The sequence below is a fragment of the Felis catus genome, chromosome D4 (assembly GCF_018350175.1).
Source record: "Felis catus isolate Fca126 chromosome D4, F.catus_Fca126_mat1.0, whole genome shotgun sequence".
Taxonomy (NCBI): Eukaryota; Metazoa; Chordata; class Mammalia; order Carnivora; family Felidae; genus Felis; species Felis catus.
In genome coordinates, this window is record NC_058380.1 from 23,148,703 (window position 1) to 23,169,787 (window position 21,085).

The 21,085-nt window shown below is 38.3% G+C and overlaps 1 protein-coding gene across 1 annotated transcript in view; it reads left to right on the plus strand.

The window, feature by feature from the left end:
* The first annotated feature begins 1 nt into the window (after position 1).
* The window catches only part of LOC111556292 (spermatogenesis-associated protein 31D4-like), an 88,519-nt gene continuing 67,435 nt past the window's right edge, over positions 2-21,085 (plus strand). Inside the window, exons 1-2 of the mRNA XM_045042622.1 lie at positions 2-491; positions 1,587-1,765. The gene's annotated coding sequence lies outside the window, so the exon portion shown is untranslated. The remainder of the gene's footprint in view (positions 492-1,586; positions 1,766-21,085) is intronic.

Consider the following 21,085-nt stretch of genomic DNA (forward strand, 5'->3'; position numbering starts at 1 on the left):
TGGGGCTGCGCCTGGACCGCGGGGCCCCTGTTGCCGAGGTCACTGGATGGCGCTTGCGCGGGTGAACCTAGCGTGGAATATAGCGGCGATATTGGCTGATGTTAAGAAGTCACTTTACACCAGCTGCCTGGTCTTGCCCAAGAAGCCTTTCTCAGACGTCATCTCTAGGTGCAGAGATAAAATATCTCATAGGGGTGGTCCTGAGGCCTGGAATGATCAAATGAAGTTTTGAGTAGTGTTATGGGCCGATGTTACTGCACGGGTTGGGGGTGCAGATGGTGACCACGTGGGCCTTGCAGCCCCTATTCGCCAGTGCCTTGGAAATGCCTGCACCAGTCAGGAGAGCGAGGCTTCAAGATGCAAGTTCATACACTAAATTAGGAATCCTCATTTCTGATTCCCTGCGAAACCGGTAACTGGTAGGATGCTCACAGTCTGCTGGTTGTTTTCAAAGGAGCCACAAGAGCTTTAATTGCTGCTTGGACCTAGCGGTGAGTCTAATGGAATGGTTTGGGCGAACCCCAGGTATAAGCCAATGGAGGCGTTCTGCATGGAGAGGAAGAGGCAGAACCTTCTTTTGGCCTTGCAAGATCAGGGATAGCAGGACGTGAGTGTCTCCATGAAGCGGATATCATGTTTTTTATTAGGCAGAAACTCTCAGGTAATGGCCCTAAATTGCAGGTATTGATGTATTGATGCCTCTGTGTGTCCTGGTTCCGTGTTGGGAAGCGTCACCATGTTTATCGTAGCAGGAGGTGGAAGAGAATCGTATTTGTGACTATTTCCCCTACTAGAAAGTGCACTTTTAGTGTATTTGGAAGGTATGGAAAAGTAGAGGAGAAACCTCATAGATTCCCAGCTTCAAAACAATTACCCTTAACCCTTTCGTGCATCCTAGAGATTTTGCTATGACTGTTTTTTTTTTTAATTTTTAATGTTTATTTAATTTTGAGAGACAGAGAGTGAGTGAGCAGGGGAGGGGCAGAGACAGAGGCACAGAATCTAAAGCAGCTCCAGGCTCTGAACTGCTAGCAAATAGCTGGACGGGGGGCTTGAACCCGTGATCTGAACCGTGAGATCATGACCTAGGCCAAAGTCCTGCACCCCTTGGTGTGCCTGTTTTTAACGTTGCTTAAATGATATGTAGTCCAAATGAAAAACACTATCGTAAACATATTTATGTCATTGTTAACTTTCATAACAGTTGTATGATAACTTTTTATTAAGTGGTAGAATATGAAATTCCACTTTCTGTTGACATTTGGGTGGTTTCTGACTCTGAATTTTTAGTGTTTTGCTTACCATGTTTAGTCATAATTGTGCTTGCTTATAAACCATCCCGTTCCAAACAGCACAAAGATTTTCCTAAATGTCTGATTAACCCAGGAATCTGCCCTGGTCCAAATCCTTTCTTTTTCTCCAGCCTCCTTAGGTGAGTTATCTGCTCACGTGGTTAGGCGTTTCAGCACCGGTACTCCTCTGAGTTTCAAAGCAAGGAACCCCCCTGCTTGCTAACACATCCTCAGTGTAAGATCTTCCAAAGTTAACCTGTTGTCTTCCTTTATCTCCAACCTTCCCTTCCCCAGACGGTCTCAGTATCAGCAGCACCTGAACATCCAAAGAAGAAATACAGGAGCCATTTTACATTCCAACCTCTTCATTTGCCCTGTAGCTACTCAGCTACTACCTAGAGGAACTGGAAAAATATGCTGTGCAGAAAAGTCCTAGAGGTCTCACAATATATGATATATCTCCCAAATGGAAGGTAAGACCCTTCAGGTCATGAGCTACATATTTGTATTTAATTTTTAATTGTGTTAGTAATATATATTCACATTCTCCTGAGTCAATATTAAAACATTCTTATTAAATTTGAATACCTCATTCCAAAACAAAAACCAGTGTCTCATTCCACGTCAATTAAGTAGTTAATTAGTTTCCTTGCTATTTCTATCAATATAGACAATTGGTTTCCCACTTGGTTTAATTCAGTCTGCCACTATCAATATTTTGGTGTCCAAATTGTCACATTTAGCTCATGACTTCAGTCTGACTTCTCTGTTCTCTTGATTTCTCTCAATCGATTTCTACTTTCTGACACAAAAAGATGTTTTAGACTCATTGTATACTTTTCCCTGCAGAATCCTGGGTTCAGCCATTTTTCCAGGGAGCCCTGTTTTCTTTAACGGAGAATGGTATTGATAAGCCAAGATCAGTGTGCTAGATGTATTCGTTATTATTAGGATGTTGCTGCTTGTAGATTCTTTCAGTAAACAGAGCTAGAGAATATGTGTATGTATAAGCATGCACACACATACACACATGTTCACACATTTAAATCTCAGTTTATTTCTGTCTATATCTATATATGTTGAGATTTCACGAGTTCACACCAATACCTCCAGTTATCATCTAACACCACAGGGTCCATTCTAGTTTTCTACCTTTCCAAGTTTTTAACTTCTTTCTCTAACAGTGAGAAATCTGGTTCCATTACTTTTTTAATATATTTACTTGTTCAATCAGTCATCCTGTATGGAAGCAATTTCTCATCACTACCACTGTCTCCTCCATGTATGGATATCCACTTCTACTGCTTAGATATCAATGTGTGTGGCAGCTCTGTCACCTAGACACCCATGCTGCACCAGGGAATGCTTCTATGCCAAGCCTCTCTTCATGCTGCTTAGGCTCTGACTTTCAGCTCTGGGACACTGCCGATGCCTCTCTAAGTGCCCTCCTCTCGCCCTTTTGGTGTCTATGCCCATTTTGCTTGGTTCACCTACTGGCTTTAAGACTGAATTACTCAGAAAGGGAAAGGAAGAGAAATACAGTATCTTCCCCCTACCCACCTTTCTTGAGACATAACTGATATGCAAAAAACTGCATACATTTTAAAGTGTACCCCTTGGTGAGTTTTGAAACTGTCTTTTGTTTTAATGATGCTTTATTTTTTTGAGAGACAGACAAAGCATGAGGCGGGGGTGGGGGAGAGGTCAGAGAGAGATGGAGATACAGAATCTGAAGTAGGCCTCAGGCTCCGAGCTCTGCACAGAGCCAGATATGGGGCTTGAACTCATGAAGTGCGAGATCATGACCTGAGCCCAAGTTGGACACTTCACCGACTGAGCCACCCAGGCACCCTAGAACTTGATGAGTTTTGATACTGAAATCATAATCAAGCTCACAAACATTCATATCTTCCCATTCGTTTTGAGTGTTTAAAATTAAAGTTTTTATTTTGAGATGTAGGCAGATTCACATGCAGTTGTAAGAAATAGAGCTCGCTTCAGATTCTGTGTCTCCCTCTCTCTCTGTCCATTCCGTGCTCATGCTCTTTCTGTCTCTCAAAACTAAATAAACATAACAAAAATTTTAAAAAAGGAGATAGAGCTCATGTATACTTTATCCAGCTTCCTCCAATCAGAATATCTTACAAAACTATAGTATAATATGACAACAAAGATATTGACATTGATACAGTCAAGGTATAGAATACTCCTGTCACTAAGCTTTTCCTCCAATTGCCATTTTATAGCCACACTTCCCACATGCCCGTACCCTCCTGCATCTGTTTTTCCATTTTTATAATTTTGCCATTCCAGTAGTATTTTACATATATGGAATCATATCCTAACGTAACTTGCCGGAATTTGCCTTTTTTACTCAGCTTAGTTCTCTGGAGATTCATCTAGGCTGTTGTGTGTATCACTTCACTTTTTTTAATGCTGAATACTATTCCATAGCATGGATGTTCTCCAGTCTTTTTAACCATTGGTTGAACAACAGCTGGGGTTTTCTGGTTTTGAATAAAAACACTGTGAACATTTGTGTATAGGTTTTTGTATGAACATAAGTCTTTGTTTTTCTGTGATAAATGCCCAGTAGGATGATCACCAAGTTGCATGTTTAGTTTTTTTAAGATGCAGAAACTGTGGCTGTTCTGTTTTATATTTTTATCAACAGCGTGAGTAATCCAGTTTCTCATCCTCCTTGCCAGCATTGGTGTTGTCACTATTAAAAAACTTTTTTTCTTTAGCCGTTCCAATAAGTGTGTAGTGATACATCATTGTGGTTAGAATTGCACTTCCTGAATGACAAATGATATTAAACATTTTTATTTGGCTTCTTTGCCATCTGTCTTTTGGTGAAAAAATGTCTCTTTGTGTTTTTTGTCCATGTTCTAATTGGATCATTTGGTTGTTTTGTTTTGTTTTGTTTTGTTTTGTTTTACCAGCGAGTTGCCAGAGTTCTTTATATATTGTTGACACTAATGTTATGTCAGACATGTGATTTGCAAGTAGTATTTCCTCCCAGTCTATAGCTTGTCTTATCATCTTGTTAACAGTGTTTTGCAGAGCAATAGTTTTAAAGTTTGATGGAGATCAGTTGGTAAACTTTTCCTTTTATGGGTCACTTTTTGGTGTCACATCTAAGATCTCTGTGCCTACCTTTAGATCTTGAAGAGTTTCTCCTATTTTTTTAAAGTTTATAGTATTATGTTTTATATTCAAATCTGTGATCCATTTGAGTTAATTTTTTAAAAGGTTTATTTATTTTGAGAGAGAGAGAGAGAGAGAGAGAGAGAGCGTGAGTGGGGGGGAGGGGCAGAGAGAGAGAGAGAGAGAGACAGACAGACAGACAGACAGAGAGAGAGAGAGAGAATCCCAAGAAGGTCAGCTGTGCTGTCAGCACAGAGCCAGAGGCAGAGCTCTATCTCACAAACAGGGAGATCATGAGTGAGCCAAAATTAAGAGTTGGACGCTTAACCAACTGAGCCACCCAGGCACCCCTAGTTTTTATGTAAGGTATGAGACTTTGGCTGAAGTTCATTTGTTTTGGCGAAATGTTGTCCACTTGCTCCAGTGCTGTTTATTGAAAAGCTGGCTGTTGTACTTTGAATTGCTTTTGTACCTTGTCAAAAATTCATTCAACATATTTGTATGGTTCTATTGCTGGGTTCTCTATTCAGTTTCATTGATGTATGCGTCTATCTGTGTTAATTATGCACATAGTCTTGATTATTGTAGCTGTATTAAGCTAAGTTTTAAAATTGGATAGACTGATGCTTTCTGCTTTACTCATTTTTTTCAAAATTGTGTTAGCTACTCCAGTTCCTTTGCTTTTCCATATAAACTGTAGAAAGTTGTGTCTATAAAAAAAAATCTACTGGCATTTTGATAGCAATTGTATGTCAGTGGGGGAGAACTGACTTTAGTATGTTGAATCTTCCAGACTATGAACATAGTATAGCTCTCCACTTGTGTCTTCTTAAATTTCTTTCGTAAATATTGTGTAACTCTCAGCATCTAAGTTCTGAACATGTTTTGTACACATAAATATTTTATTTTGTAGTGATTGTGATAGTGCATTTTAAACTTTTGTGTCTGTGTTCTCACTGATAATATATACAAATAGAATAGATTTTGTATGCTTATTTTGTATTCTTTGACCTTGCTGACCTCACATATAAATTCTCAGAGATGTTTTTATAGATTCCTTTAGATTTTTTTTGGACAATCATATCGTCTACAAATAGGGGCAGTTTTATTTCCCCCTTTATTATCTCTGTACTTTATTGCACTGGCCAGAACTTTGAACACTGTGTTTATTTGGTGAGAGTGGGCAGACTTGGCTTGTTCCATATCTTAGGGTGGAAACATTCAGTGTTTCACGGTAAACATCATGTTAACTGTAGGTTTTTTTGTAGTTGCTCTTTGTCAAGTTGAAGAACTTCCCTCTTTTGCTCTTTTTCTGAGAGTTTTTTTTTTTAATATGAAATTTATTGACAAATTGGTTTCCATACAACACCCAGTGCTTCTCCCAACAGGTGCCCTCCTCAGTGCCCATCACCCACCCTCCCCTCCCTCCCACTCCCCATCAACCTTCAGTTTATTCTCAGTTTTTAAGAGTCTTTTATGGTTTGGCTCTCTCCCTCTCTAACTTTTTTTTTTTTTTCCTTCCCCTCCCCTATGGTCTTCTGTTAAGTTTCTTTCTGAGAGTTTTTAATCATGAATGGATGTTGAATTTCATCAAGTGTTTTCTGTATTAATGGATATGATCCTGTGATTAGTCTTCTTCAGTCTCTTAAATAGGTGGATTATGCTGATTGATTTTCTAATACTGAACCAGCTTTGAATCCCTAGAATAAATGCTACTTAGTTATGTATATAATTCCCTTTATGTAGTTGTTGAATTCTGTTTGCTAGTATTATGTGAAGGATATTTACATGTGTATTCATGAATGACATTGGTCTGTAGTTTCCTTATTTTTGTACTGACTTTTTCTCATTTCTGTATCGGGGTTGTATTTTGTAAAATGAATTAGAAAGTGTTCCCTCCTGCTCTGTTTTCTGGAAGTGATTTTGTGGAAGAAATTTTGTAGAATTGGTGGTATTTCTTCTTTAAACACTTGGTTGAATTTTCCAGTGCAACCATAGGACTCTGGAGATTTTCTTTTTTGGGAGTTTTTTTTTTTTTTTTTTTAATTTTTTTTTTCAATGTTTATTTATTTTTGGGACAGAGAGAGACAGAGCATGAACGGGGGAGGGGCAGAGAGAGAGGGAGACACAGAATCGGAAACAGGCTCCAGGCTCTGAGCCATCAGCCCGGAGCCTGATGCGGGGCTCGAACTCACGGACCGCGAGATCGTGACCTGGCTCAAGTTGGACGCTTAACGGACTGCGCCACCCAGGCGCCCGGGAGTTTTTAAATTAAAAATTCATTTCCTTTACAGTTACAAAGCTATTCAAATTATCTATTTCATATTAGCGAGTTGTGATAGTTGGCATTTCTTAAGAAATTTACCTATTCCATCTGAGTTTCCAGACTTATTAGTAAAAAATTGTTGAGAACATTCCCTTATTATTGTTCAAATATGCTGAGGGTCTGCAGTGATATTCCCCTTTTCATTCCTGATATTGGTAATTTGTGACTTCTTTAGTTTTTACCTGGTAAGTTTGGTTAGAGGTTTGTTGTTGTTGTTGTTGTTATTATTATTATTAATCTTTTCAGAGAACTAGTTTTTGGTTTAAATGATTTTCTCTACTTTATTTTTTGTATGTGTTTTCTATTTCGTTGATTTCCTCTCGGGTTTTTATTATTTATTTTCTCTTACTTACGTTGGCTGTAATTTGCCCTTCTTTTTTTAGTTGCTTAAAGTAGAAGCTAAAGTCACTGATTTGAGACTTTTCTAATACAGGGATCTAGTGCTATAAATTTTTCTCTAAACACTGCTTTAACTGAATTGCAGTATGTTCAAATACTTTTGAACTGTTCAAAATACTTTTAATTTCCCTTTTGGTTTCTTCTTTGATCCGATTCATGGGTTATTTAGAAGTTTTATTTAATTTCCAAATACAGTAAAACCTTGGTTTGCAAGCATAATTCGTTCCAAAAACATGCTTGTAATCCAAAGCACTTGTATATCAAAGGGAATTTCCCCATAAGAAATAATGGAAATTCAGATGATTTGTTCCACAACCCCAAAATATTCATATAAAAGTGATTACAATAATCATATAAAATATATATATAGAATTGTATATAATCACATATAATACAAAATAATAAAGAAATACAAAATATAAAGAAAAATAAAGAATTAACCTGCACTAACCTTTGAAAACCTTCGTGGCTGGGGTGAGGGAGATGACAGAGGCGGGTTATTGTGTAGGATGACTTTCACTGTCACTAATGGAATTTGACTACACTACAGTACTAGTAAACTCTTGTCATATACTGTTTTAATGTAACTGGCAATAAGGCAGCAGAGGAAAGGTCTATACCTGCAGGCAACTTGACCTAGAATGAAGCAAAGCATTCCTAACCTTACTCTTGTACGGAAAAGCAAAGGACTATCCATAGGTGCTTTGAAGTGACAAAAATTTACACTAGTGGCAGTTGTGGGCACCTTCCAATGTTCTGAAAAATCACTGATTTCTCCCAAACACCATGGCCTGAGACCGAGCATCTGAGCATGGGAGACGATCTCCCATAATCCCGCAGCAAGAGAGAGAGAGAGAGAAGAACCATCGGCTCAGTTGTGATTATGTGGCGTTTGGCATCACGTACTACTCGTATTGCAAGACATTGCTCATTTATCAAGTTAAAATTTACTAGAAATGTTCCCTCTTCTTGTGGAACACCTGCAGAACAAGTTCCTTGTAATCCAAGGTTGTACTATATTTGGAAGATTTTGAAAGAGTTTTCTTTTATTTTAAAGTCTGTTCGTTTTGAGAGAGCACACGTGCACAAGCTGGGGAGGGGCAGAGAGAAGGGGGGGGGAGAGAGAGAGAGAGAGAGAGAGAATCCAAAGCAGGCTTGACACTCACTGTGGAGCCCCATGTGGGTCTCAGTCCCATGACTGTGATATCATGACCTGAGCCAAAATCAAGAGTTGGATGCTTAACCAACTGAGCTAATCAGGTGCCCCCAGATTTTTCTGATGTTGATTAAAAAATTCCCTGTGGTAGGTGGACACACTTTGTCCAATTTTAATAGTTAAATTTATTTGCTGTTGGTAGTGGTGGTGTGTGTGTGAGATTTATGTTTATGTTTCAATACAGAGTGTGTTTTATCTTGGTAAATCTTTTTTTTTTTTTAAATGTTCATTTATTTTTGAGAGAGAGTGACTCAGCATGAGCAGGGAAGGGGCAGAGAGAGAGGGAGATACAGAATCCTATGTAGGCTCCATGCTCTGAGCTGTCAGCACAGAACTGGAAGTGGGGCTCTAACTCATGACCATGAGATCATGACCGGAGCCGAAGTTGGACGTTAGCCAGCTGAGCCACCCAGGTGCTCCTATCTTAGTAAATCTTGTCTGTGTACTTGTATATTCTTTTGTTGCCTGTGGAGTATTGTATAAATGTTAATTATGTCAAATTGATTGACATTAGCTTCAAATATTCTATGTCCATAGTGATTGTTTTGTCTTTTTGGTCACTTACTGAGAGAGCACTATTGAAATCTTTGACTATAATTGTGGATTGACTATTTCTCCAGTAAGTCCTATTTTTCCTTCGTATATTTTGAAACTCTGTTATTAGGTACATCAGTGTTTAGGATTCTTATGTTTTATTGATCATTTGACCACTCTCTCGTTATAAAATGACCCTCATTCTCTCATGTAATCTTCTTTTCTCTAAAATTTACTTTGTCTGATGTTAATGTAAGTACATCAGCTTTCTTTTTTCTTTCAATTACATTTCACATATCTTATGTTTACTGATTCTGTCTTCAGCCTGCCCAAATCTGCTGTTAAATTCCTCTAGTGCATTTTTCATTTTAGCTAATGTACATTCCACCTTCAGGTTTTCTTTTTTTTTCTTTCTTTCCTTTGTTTTTTCATTATTCTTTTAGTGTTTATTTACTGAGAGAGAGCGAGACACAGAGAGACAGAGAGAGAGGGAGAAAGGACAAGTATGTAAAGGGCAGAGAGACAGGGAGACACAGAATCTGAAGCAGGCTCCATGCTCTGAGTTGTAGCACAGAGCCCGACAGGGGGCTCAAACTTATGAACCGTGAGATCATGACCTGAGCTGAAGTCATACGCTTAACCAACTAAGCCACCCAGGTGCCCCTCCAGCTTCAACCTTTCTATTTGATTCCTTTTTGTAAGTCTGTCTCTTTTTTGATATTCTATATTGGTTGAAATGTCAGTTTCCTGATTTCCTTTAGTTCTTTGTCCATGGTTTCCTTTAGCTCTTTGGGTATATTTTAGACAGTTTTTGTCTAGCAAGTCTAATGACTGAAGTCTAATGAACAGTTTTTGGTAATTTCCTTTTTTCTCTTTTGAGTGGAGCATACTTTTTTATTTCTCTGCATTCCTCATACTTTATTGTTGAAAACTGGACATTTTGAGTTTTAGGATGTTGTAACTCTGGAAATCAGATTCCGACTCATCCTCAGGCTTAGTTGTTGCTGGCTGTAGGTTCCAGGTTCTTTAGTGACTTTTTGAAACTATTTTAAAAACAGTTTTATTTAAATCGATATACTGTGTTATCACTCTCAAGAGAAGCAAAATCTCAGGAGATAATCATACTTCAAATGAAGGAAATGAATTATTTGACATGAAACTGTCTTTATAAAAAATCTTACTGACTTTACATTTTTAATGGCAATAAAGCAACTGATTCCAAGTTGCAACTATGAACGCTTCTCTTTGAATTTATTTTAAGCATTTATTTAAATCTTTTTCTCTGTAGTTGGACAATCTTTTTGATAATTTTCTAACCTGTCAGCTACCATTTTACTTTCCACGATAAATGGTTAACATTGGAAGTAGATATAAAATGTTTTTCTTTTTCATACTTACGTGTTTTGAAATGAAGGAATCTTTAGTTAAAGGTGATATTTGATTTATTAATGATAACATATTTCATCCTAATAATTTGATGTATCTTAAATGTAGTCTCAACTATTGTTTTTCAGGTAATTAGCCTGATTTCACTCTGAACCCATACATTTCCATGCTTATGTCTTTACATATGACGTGTGCTTACCAGGCTGAACTTCTCTGAACTCCTATTTTGAATACTGAACAGGTTATTTCTATACTTATTTCTATACTTATTATGACACCTAGGTGTCAAATAGGAAGATTTAATTAACATGTACAATATAAAACCCATGTTTTGTTTGTTGCTGTTTAATCAAACCTTATCTTGTCACATTTCCCCCCCAGTTCAGTGACTAGCAACATGTTTCTTTGGGTTTCTCAGGTCACAACTTTGGAGTCACCTTTGCCTTCTTTCTCACTCATATATCCCATAATTGGTCCATCATTAAATCTCTTATAGTATATCCAGAATTTATCCAATTCTATTTCGTTCTTCTCTATCATAGTAATTCAAGCCACCATCATCTCTTGTCTGAAATCTTTTTTTTTTTTAATTTTTTTTTAACGTTTATTTATTTTTGAGACAGAGACAGAGCATGAATGGGGGAAGGGCAGAGAGAGGGAGACACAGAATCTGAAACAGGTTCCAGGCTCCGAGCCATCAGCCCAGAGCCCAACGCGGGGCTCGAACTCACTGACTGCGAGATTGTGACCTGAGCTGAAGTCAGACGCTTAACAGACTGAGCCACCCAGGCGCCCCGTCTCAAATCTTAAAGTAGCGTATAAACTGTCTTCCTGCTTCTTGCTTACCTTATGCTCTGTTTTCTACCTTGAAGCCAGAGTGACTTCAAATATTTTTTTTTAATGTTTATTTATTTTTGAGAAAGAGAGAGCTGGAGCGTGAGCAGGGGAGGGTCAGGGAGAGAGGGAGACTCAGAATCTGAAGGAGGCTCTGAGCTGTCAGCACAGAGTCCGATGCAGGGCTCGGACTCACGAACCGTGAGATCAAGACCTGAGCCAAAGTTGGACACTTAACCGACTGAACCTTCCAGGTGCTGGGAAATCAGAGTGATATTTAAAATATATATGTAATTTTCCATCTCTGCTCAAAACTTTCAAAAGATTCTCTTTTTCACTAAGAAGAAAAAAGCCCAGTGGCCTCTGAGTACCTTCTATATGAACTCCATATGGCTTCATCTCCAATATTCTTTCCTTCCTTATTGTACTCTAGCCATGCTACTGGCCTTCTTGCTATTCTTTGAACATACCCAGCATTTGCTTGCCTCAGGGCCTTTGCAATTATTATCTCTCAGTCTGGAGTGCTCTTTACTGTGGTGTTTGCTGGCTTAAATCCTTTAGATTTTTTGTTTGTTTGTGTTTTACATCTCTGCTCAAATATCACCTTACCAGAAGGAGCATTCCTGATTGACCTAGGTAAAATAGCATTTACCCCTTACATGCTCCCTGTTTCCTTTTCCTATTTATTTTTTCTTTTTCTCATAGCCCTCACTAGACTATAAAGTCCATAGACTCAAAGGCTTTGTTTTTCTTATTAGGTATCCTCAATGTTTGGAACAGTGCCTAGCATGTAATTGGTGTTCAATTAATATTTGCGGAATAAATACATGAAAGCACCTTATGAGAGAAAGAATCTATTTTGTTCAGATTCTAAGGGTACCAGCTGAGTCAAGACACTTCCTGATGCTTCCTTGTCTTCCCTTTGTCTCGCTCCATCTCTGGTGAAAGCAGAGGCAAATTTATATGTGGAGCTGGGTAAGGGGTGGGTAAGAAAATGGCATGGCAGGGAAATAGAGAAAAGGAAGACAATATCTTTCTTTCCTCCCAGCCTAAAAGTACTACCAATTTGACAGAGGGAATTTTTCACTTTAAGTGTATTTGGTGTTTTGATTATTAAATTAGAGTGGACATTTTAATTACGGAGCTAGATTATTCTTGGCACTACAGCTGACTTAAAAGTAGAGTGTTTAAGGAAATTATGGGATCTCTTTTCACCCAACTTTTCCTTCAAAGAGTAAGAGAAAAATGAGTCTGTGGATTGGTTACAAAGGGCCTGTGACGGGAGCACATGAATTTTTTGTCACTCCCCCCCCCCATATTCTCTGGAGTTCTGCCTATTCAACCCAATGGTTACCCTTCTATTGTGGCTTTTATCATAATGCTTAGTAGTCTATTGTTTACGTGTTTGTCTCCTTTACTAGACTCTGAGCTCAAGAAGGGAGGGCCAGTGTTTTATCAATCCTGTTTATCTAAGACCTGCCATGGAGGGGCGCCTGGGTGGCGCAGTCGGTTAAGCGTCCGACTTCAGCCAGGTCACGATCTCGCGGTCCATGAGTTCGAGCCCCGCATCAGGCTCTGGGCTGATGGCTCAGAGTCTGGAGCCTGTTTCCGATTCTGTGTCTCCCTCTCTCTCTGCCCCTCCCCCGTTCATGCTCTGTCTTTCTCTGTCCCAAATAAATAAATAAACGTTGAAAAAAAAAATTAAAAAAAAAAAATTAAAAAAAAAAAAAAAGACCTGCTATGGAGCCGGATACATGGCAACCATTTAGTATTTGTTGAACAATCTCCTGCCCCCATTTCAATTCAAGGATTATTTGAATACCAAAAATACCTTGAGTATCAAATATGCAGTAGTTGGTGATACAAAGGGGGCTGACTGCTTAGATATTTAAAGAGAGTATATTGTTTTCTAAGATTTATATCCATTTACCATGATGAAAACTCCCATTCTTTTTTTTAAATTTTTTTAATGTTTATTTATTTTTGAGAAAGTGACAGACAGAGCACAAATGGGGAAGGGGCAGAGAGAAAGGGGACAGGGAATCTGAAGCAGGCTCCAGGCTCTGAACTGTCAGCACAGAGCCCGACATGGGGCTCGAACCCACAAACCATGAGATCATGACCTGAGCCAAAGTTGGACACCCAACTGCCTGAGCCACCCAGGTGCCAGATGAAAACTCCCATTGTAAGGGAAAACACTTTACTTTTGAAATCTATCACAGGAGTGGCTTTATCTTTTCCTTCTTGCTCAAGCTCTTAGCTACCTAATCTGTGTCCCTGTTGCAGCAGGACATGAATGTGACTTCTATGGAGCCTGGTTGTTTGGAATAAATACTAAAATAATGCCCTTCTCTTCATAACTGGTATGGCTGTGATTCCTTTTTAAAGGTAGAGACTGAATCCTCATTACTTAAAAGTATGAAAGTCAACATCTTGTGTATTCTTGTGGCAAATGCAAAAAAATTGATATTTTGAAAGACTATAGACGAGGTCTGTGTTTCAGTATAAAAACGTGAACATTATTATTATTGTGATCCAGAGATGAAACTTTATAAAACATTATGGCTAAAAGAGATGCTACATGAATTTAATAATTTTAATGTGGATAATCATTTTCCAAACAAACTGTAGTCATGACTTAATCTCTCCTAGAAAGACAGGAGTGTATCTTCAAAAAAACTGCCTAAGCTGTTTGTTCACAGTTTGCTTTTTGATTCAGGAAGATGGATTATAAGGGGTAACAACCAGAGCTGTGACAGCTTTGGCTAAATCCCACCTGGCATTCAATGCGTTCTCCTTTCAAAAGCTCTCCAAGTTCATAATTCTACAAAAGGATTAATCAAAGTCATTGGAGGGGTGCCTTGATTTGGGAATGGAGGAGGGAGGGATTTAATATGCCAATTTAAAAAATCCATTGTTATAGGAAAGTTCTTGGGTCCTTTTATTTGTATAGTGAAAGCAACCCAACTATGAATCTTATTTGAACAATGGGGCACTTGGGCTGACAATGAGGTGAACTAAAAACATTTAGGGCCTATCTCACTGATTTTAGTGAATCTTTCCTGTCAATGACAGCCCAGTGAACCTTCTTTGGGCACAGTGAAGCTGCCAATTGCCTGGCCTGAAACACATCATTTCATCCACGGCACTCATCCACGATCACATTATATACAACACCACATGTGAATGTGGAACCTCCTCCACCGTATTCATTAGCTTATCTCCTTTTTCTAGTATGGTTGCATCACCTTCATTCCCCTCACCCTGGGTAGAACTGTCAGTAGGGAAGAAAAGAAAAATCATAATAGTCTTTCAGTGTATGAGAGAGTTCCAGACAGAGGAGTTGCAAAATATAGGACTAAATGGCTACCAAGTCTTTCTTTCAGTTCTGTGACATCATGCAAGATACCTCACGGTTAGAATATTTGAGTTAGTGTTTGTTGTTTGAGGCCAGCAGCCGTCTACTTTGTGATATGAGTATATTGGTTAATCTTCATCACTCATGAAACGTGTAGCAGATAATTTGCCATTAAGAATTCAAATGCTGATGTTTAAGAATAAATTACTTTAAAAAATGAGAGTTAGATCAAAGCTGCTTTTGTTTATAGTAAAATTATTTTTCCTTTACTCGCACTGAAACAGCGGAAGAGAGGATGGAGTTAACATGGAGAATTGCTGACTGTGTCTATGGGAGCGTGACATTCCTGGGAGGACATGTTAAGAACCAGATCAAGGCTCAAAGGCCCTATAAAATAGAAGCGATAGATAGCAAAATTAGATAGTCTTACACTCCTTCATACTCTGTCATCATTCCCTGTGTGGAAAGTAATTTGGTGTCTGATGTTTCCTTCTTAAAGTAGTTTTTGAGGCTTGGTTTCTAATATATAGCTACTTAGCATGCATGCAATCATATATGTTAAAAGAAAGGAAACCCTTCAGTGAGAAACCATAAATCAAATCTTGCTTTGAGAATGAACTGTGGATTTCAACTACTTTATCAAACTTTGTATGTGAGTTGTTATGACGTGCCAGCATTGTTTGCATCTGATGTCTTCTCCCTTTATTGCACACCTATGATGGAAGTGTTGAGCAGGGGGACAGAGGCGCAAGGGTTCTCAACCAATGGGAAAAGGAAATACATTTTTAAAATTTGGTGTTTGGTCCCAGATGGTTTGGGTCATTCAAGAGTGGCAGTCTATTAAAATGTGGATGTGTGGATATGGTGTCATCTGTTCAGGATATTCTAGTAACAACCAATCTTTGAAACTCTGAGTTTCAAGTTTAAGAAAAGCATGAAATGAGAACGTAGAATTATACAGTTTGTTTTCCCTCTGAGATTTTGATGGGTGTGTACAATTAACTTGATGCTTTTTGTCTTTTGATTATTCCATTTAATTCTTGCTTTAATATTTTTCTCTTTAATATTGTAATGGTTCTTGTGTTTTGCACATTTTGCACCATTATTTCAGGTCTGTTGGACCTGGGTTTCAAGTACAACTTGTTCAAATTGTTGCACTTTTAGCAATACCTTGGAGATATATTGGATTCTGGCATAATCTTCTTTTCTGATTTTATGTTCCTATGTTTACTGACGTCAGTTAAGAACTGTGGTTTATGTATACATTTTTCTATTTGTAACATGTCTAAGTGCTTTACTAAAGATATGAATTAAAAGTATTAATATCTGGAATAGATAAATTCATATTTAATTTTTAGTCTGTACATATATAACATTCATTTTCAATGTATATATAGTCACAGATATTTTTCAGTGGCATTTGAAATTAAATTTTAATTTTTTATTCTATTTTTCTTTGAAATTGATCAGGATACCTGATTAAGTAATCAGATTTCAACTTTTTGTGTATGAAATGAATGTTTTTTGCTTTTACCTTTTAGGTAACAAGTGTACTTTTAGGATACCCAAGGTTTGGGGATGGGGCAATTGCAGAGAGTTCCCAGAATGAGGGTGTTAATTCTCTGAAGAAGCATAACTCTGAAGCTTCTATGTAGTGACAATTGTTTGGCACTGGCCTAGCACAAGCAGGTTTTAACATGCAAATCCTGTTTTGTTGCTCTGTTTTCCTGGTACCCAAACAAAACCAAGATAATCATTTTCATCCCTCCCACCACTGCTGAAAATGGGCTCTTATTCAATAAAGAATGAGACTTTATTTTTGAAAGTCTGAGTTCTGTGGAAATACTCAGGCTAAAAACAGGGGGAGGAAACAAATATTTATTGAGTGATGACCATATGGCTAACATTGGACTAAATGATATCAAATACAAAAGAAAATGTTAACATTTCTATGAAGAGGGAACTACAGACTGGGCACACATAGGAGGCAATTAATAAACAACACATGTTTCGTATAGGATTGGCATAATGCAAAAATTGTGGTTATGGACCCCTTGAAAAATCTATTATAAGAGTAATACATGGTCACACAAAATTTGTATGCAATTTTGGGGGGGGTGCAACCAAGAACCCCTAAAATAGAGAACAGGACAATAATTTTAGGTCATCATTTCTTCACTATTTATTCAGAGAAATCTTAGCTAAGGGCATTTATTACTTTCCTCTTCTTTCATAGCACCATTTATCTCACCTTAGATGTTCATGGTTATAAATTAGCATTTATTTGTGTGATTATTTGCTGAACATCTGTATCCTTAACTTGACTGTAAGCTCCATGGAGTCAGAAATAATATCCTTATTGTTTTATTCTTCATGATGAGCACAGTCCCTGGGGCCTAATAATCACATAAATACCTGTTGAATAAGTCAACAAATGAATGAGGATATGACATTAAATACAGAAGTTGGAGAATACAGCTAGAGTTATGTGTGCTAGAATTGTCAAAGTAAATTTCATGGGGGGACAGCACCAGTTCAAATCATTTTTATTGAGCACTTACCATGGGTAGGGCCTTGGGCTATGCATGGGGTGGGAGTGATAACTAGAGCTTGTTTGTGAAAGGTAGGAAGATTTGATACTCACAGAGGTCACTTGGGAAATAGCAGGGAAACTTAAAGAGTTCTGTGGGTAAATACAGTGGATGAGAAGACTAGCACCCCTGGTAGATGATGGATAATTGCAGAAAACATGGTGGGACCAAGTTCTGAACTGTTTTGACCAAGATATAAGACAGGCTAGATTCTTCATAAGCAGACCTTGTGATGAGGTTTTGTGTGCAAGTGATTTCTTAAGAAGGTCCTCCCAGATGAAATGAGTAAGGGAGTGAAAGGAAGGAAAAAAAGCCAAGCAAGGGTATGTGTGTTTTTAGGTAAAGTCCCTGTCTTAGTCTGGTCCTGCGAGGCCGTTCCAAAGTGCAAATTATATTCAGAATATGCCCGGATCCATAGACATTTATACTCCCACATTACTTAGGTATTGATTAAGGGCTACCCCAAGGGATATAAATCCCCAACCCCGTTTTCTCTGCAGGAGCAAGGAGGCTTTAGTCACACGAGGGCCATTATCAGAGAGTAGCATGTGCTGATGGTCATTAGAAACAAATCACTCTGGGGCACCTGGGTGACTCAGGCAGTGAAGCATCCAACACTTGATTTAGGCTCAGGTCATGATATCTCCAGTTCTTGAGTTTGAACCCTGCCTCTGGCTCCTTCAGCTGACAGTGCAGAGCCTGCTTGGGATTCTCTCTCTCTCCTTCTCTCTCTACCCCTCTGGCACTTACTCTCTGTCTCTCAAAATAAATAGATTAACTGAAAGAAAAAAAATCACACTGAAGCATGGGATGGGCACATAGAAAGGAATGGGAAAGAATCTGAGCATATTACCAGCAGGGTCTGCTACAGGAGTTCTAGTTTGACTTCATAGGCAGTAGAGATTCATCACAGTGCTTCCCAGACCTGGCTGTCCATTAAAAACACCTGAGAAACCTTTAAAGAAAATTTAATGACTGGGTTCCGCCTGAGATGAATTAAATAGAACCTTTTTAGGTAGAACTTGGGCATCAATGCTTTTAAAAGCTCCTCCTCTGGGACCAAAGAATTGACTGGAGTATAGGCTCATGGGGAAGGGTGTGGCAGGATGTAAGTACTATGTTAGGGAGATAATTGGGCAGGGTTTTAAAGGCTAGAGTGAAGGGAGAAAAAAAACCCTGGAGACTAGAGTATCGGCAAAAGTTGATGATGTGGACTGCAGTGATGGCAGGAAAAATGGGAGACAGAGGAACAAACTTGAGACATACTTAAGGGAAAACCCAGGAAATTTAGTAACTGATTGAAAATGAGGGCTTGAAGGGATAGAGGGGTCAAAGTTGGCTTGAAGATTTCCAGGCTGGGAGTCTGGCTTTGAAGCAATGTTCATTGAGATATTGTGATGCTCAGACAGTATGGAAAATTGTGTCAGTAAAGCCCTTTGACATTTTCAGATGTAAAAGGGATGATGGTTATTATCAATGAGAAAGTGTATGCTGGGGCCTAGATTATTCTTGAGTCACAACTTAGAATTCTGCTAACTCTTGGGGTGCCTGGGTGGCTCAGTCGGTTAAGCTTCCAACTTTGGCTCAGGTCAGGATCTCGCGGTTCTTGAGTTTGAGCCCAGCGTCAGGCTCTGTTCTGACAGCTAGAGCCTGGAGCCTGCTTCGGATTCTGTCTCTCTCTCTCTCTCTCTCTGCCCCTCCCCTGCTCATGCTCTGTCCTCTCTGTCTCAGAAATAAAGAAAATATGTTTAAAAAATTTAGTTTCCGATTCTGTGTCTCCCTCTCTCTCTGCCCCTCCCCCGTTCATGCTCTGTCTTTCTCTGTCCCAAAAATAAATAAATGTTGAAAAAAAAAATTAAAAAAAAAATTTAGAATTCTGCTAACTCTTTCAGACTAAAAGTGATTGTCTAAATCAAAGATCTGTAATATCATTAAATATATCTTAGGTGGCCTGGGAAGTTTGTTCCCATGGAACGTGGAGCTTGGGTATTCAGAAGATGGTGTTCATCATCCTCTGTCGTACTGTGTAACAGTGTTTTAGTTGACAGGTTTGCCATTGGTTAGTTCTGCTATTTTTATTATTGCTAAATTTATGTTTATGGCCATCTATCTTATCTTTTTAGTCATAAATTATAACCCTTGAGGGAACATACATTACTAGATATATCGTTAACATTTTATGCTCTTTTAAAAATGTAGTGTGGTTCCTTTTATGTTTGTGGAATAGTGGGAACAACTTTTCTCACTTGACACGGTAATTGTGCAAGCAATTGAAATTACATATTTTGCCCTAATTGTGTAATATTTCCTTATATGCACAAGGCAAAAAATAGTCATAACGACTGGTGCCACTCATTTTGTACAATACTTCTCAACAAATCCCATGAAGAGTCCGGTAAGGTAGGGAAGTAAGTACTAGTATCCCCACTTGACATGTGTAATAGTTGAGGCCGGTACAGTGACTTGCCCATGGTTGCTGAGTACATAAAGTGGTGGGAAGGAAGCACGAAATCAGGACTTTGGTTTCCCAACTCAAATCTCTTTCCTTTATGTACTTCTTTCTCATTGGAAAGCATTGGAAAGTGATTCTTCTGAGTTCTGCTCTTCCTAGGTGTAGTGATCGTTCTGATTTGGTTCTCTTACTGGCCAAATGGGAGCTGTGGCTTTTAATTTGGAGCCACAGAAGTGGCAACAGCCACAGATCTCACTTTGATACTATCTGTTGGATGCCAGAGAATGTGCTTGGCATTTTACAAACATTTGCCTAATCTTCTCAATAATCCTATATGGTAGGTAAGTAATAACCCAATTTTGTAAATAAGAAAACTGATGTTGTCTTGACAGAATGATGTTTTTCTTTCACAAATTACAACAGTTGTATTTATTGTCAGTAGAGTTCAAAGGAAAGAAGAAATGGAAAAATGTATTCCTAATTTTAAAGTTCACACCATAGACAAATATTTATTGCAACCAAACTCTTCAAATAGCTTTCTTAATTGTATGCTTAATGTTTGACTTAGATTTCGATATGATTAATTTCTAATGATAGTTCTTTTTAGAATCATTTCTTCCTGTCTCCCCTAAGACACATGTTAGTTTTTAAAGCCTGAAAATTTTTTGGATAATGAAGTATGGTAATCCTCCCTTCTCCTCAATGGTATAGTCTAAAACCCCCAGTGGATGCCTGAAACCGCAGATAGTACTGAGCCCTATGTATGATATGTTATTTCCTCTACATACATACCTATGGTAATGTTTAAATTTTTGTGAAGTTTTATTTTGTTTTTTAATTAAGCAAAAAACCCAAAACCCTTAATGTTTATTTTTGGGAGAGAGAGAGAGAGAGAGAGAGAGAGAGAGAGAGAGAGAGAATGAATCATAATCAGGCTCTGCATTCAGTGTGTAGTCTGACTCTGTGCTGGATCCCAAGATTGTGGGATCATGTCTTGAACCAAAATCAAGAGCCAGACCAACAGCTGGCAGAGCCACCCAGGCACCCCTTAAGGTTTTATTTTAATTTAATTCTAGTTAGTTAACATGCAGTGCTATATTAGTTTCAAGTGTACAATATAGTGATTCCACAATTCCATACATCACCTGGTGCTCATCATGACAAGTTTACCCTTTAATCCCCATCATCTATTTAACCCATCCCCCACCGACCTCTCTTCAGTGCTAACCATCAATTTATTCTCTAAGAGTTAATAGTCTGTTTCTTGATTTCTCTGTCTCCCTTATTTTTCTCCCTTTGTTGTTTCTGAAATTCCACATATGAATGGAATCATATGGTATTTGTCTTTCTCTGACTTATTTCACCTAGCGTTATACTCGTTAGCTCCATGCATATCGTTGCAAATGGCAAGATTTCATTCCTTTTATGGCTGAGTAATATGACATTATATATCTTCTTTTCCTCTTCATCTGTTGATGGACACCGGGCTGCTTCCATAGCTTGGCTATCGTAAATAATGCTGCTGTAAACATAGGGGTGCATATATC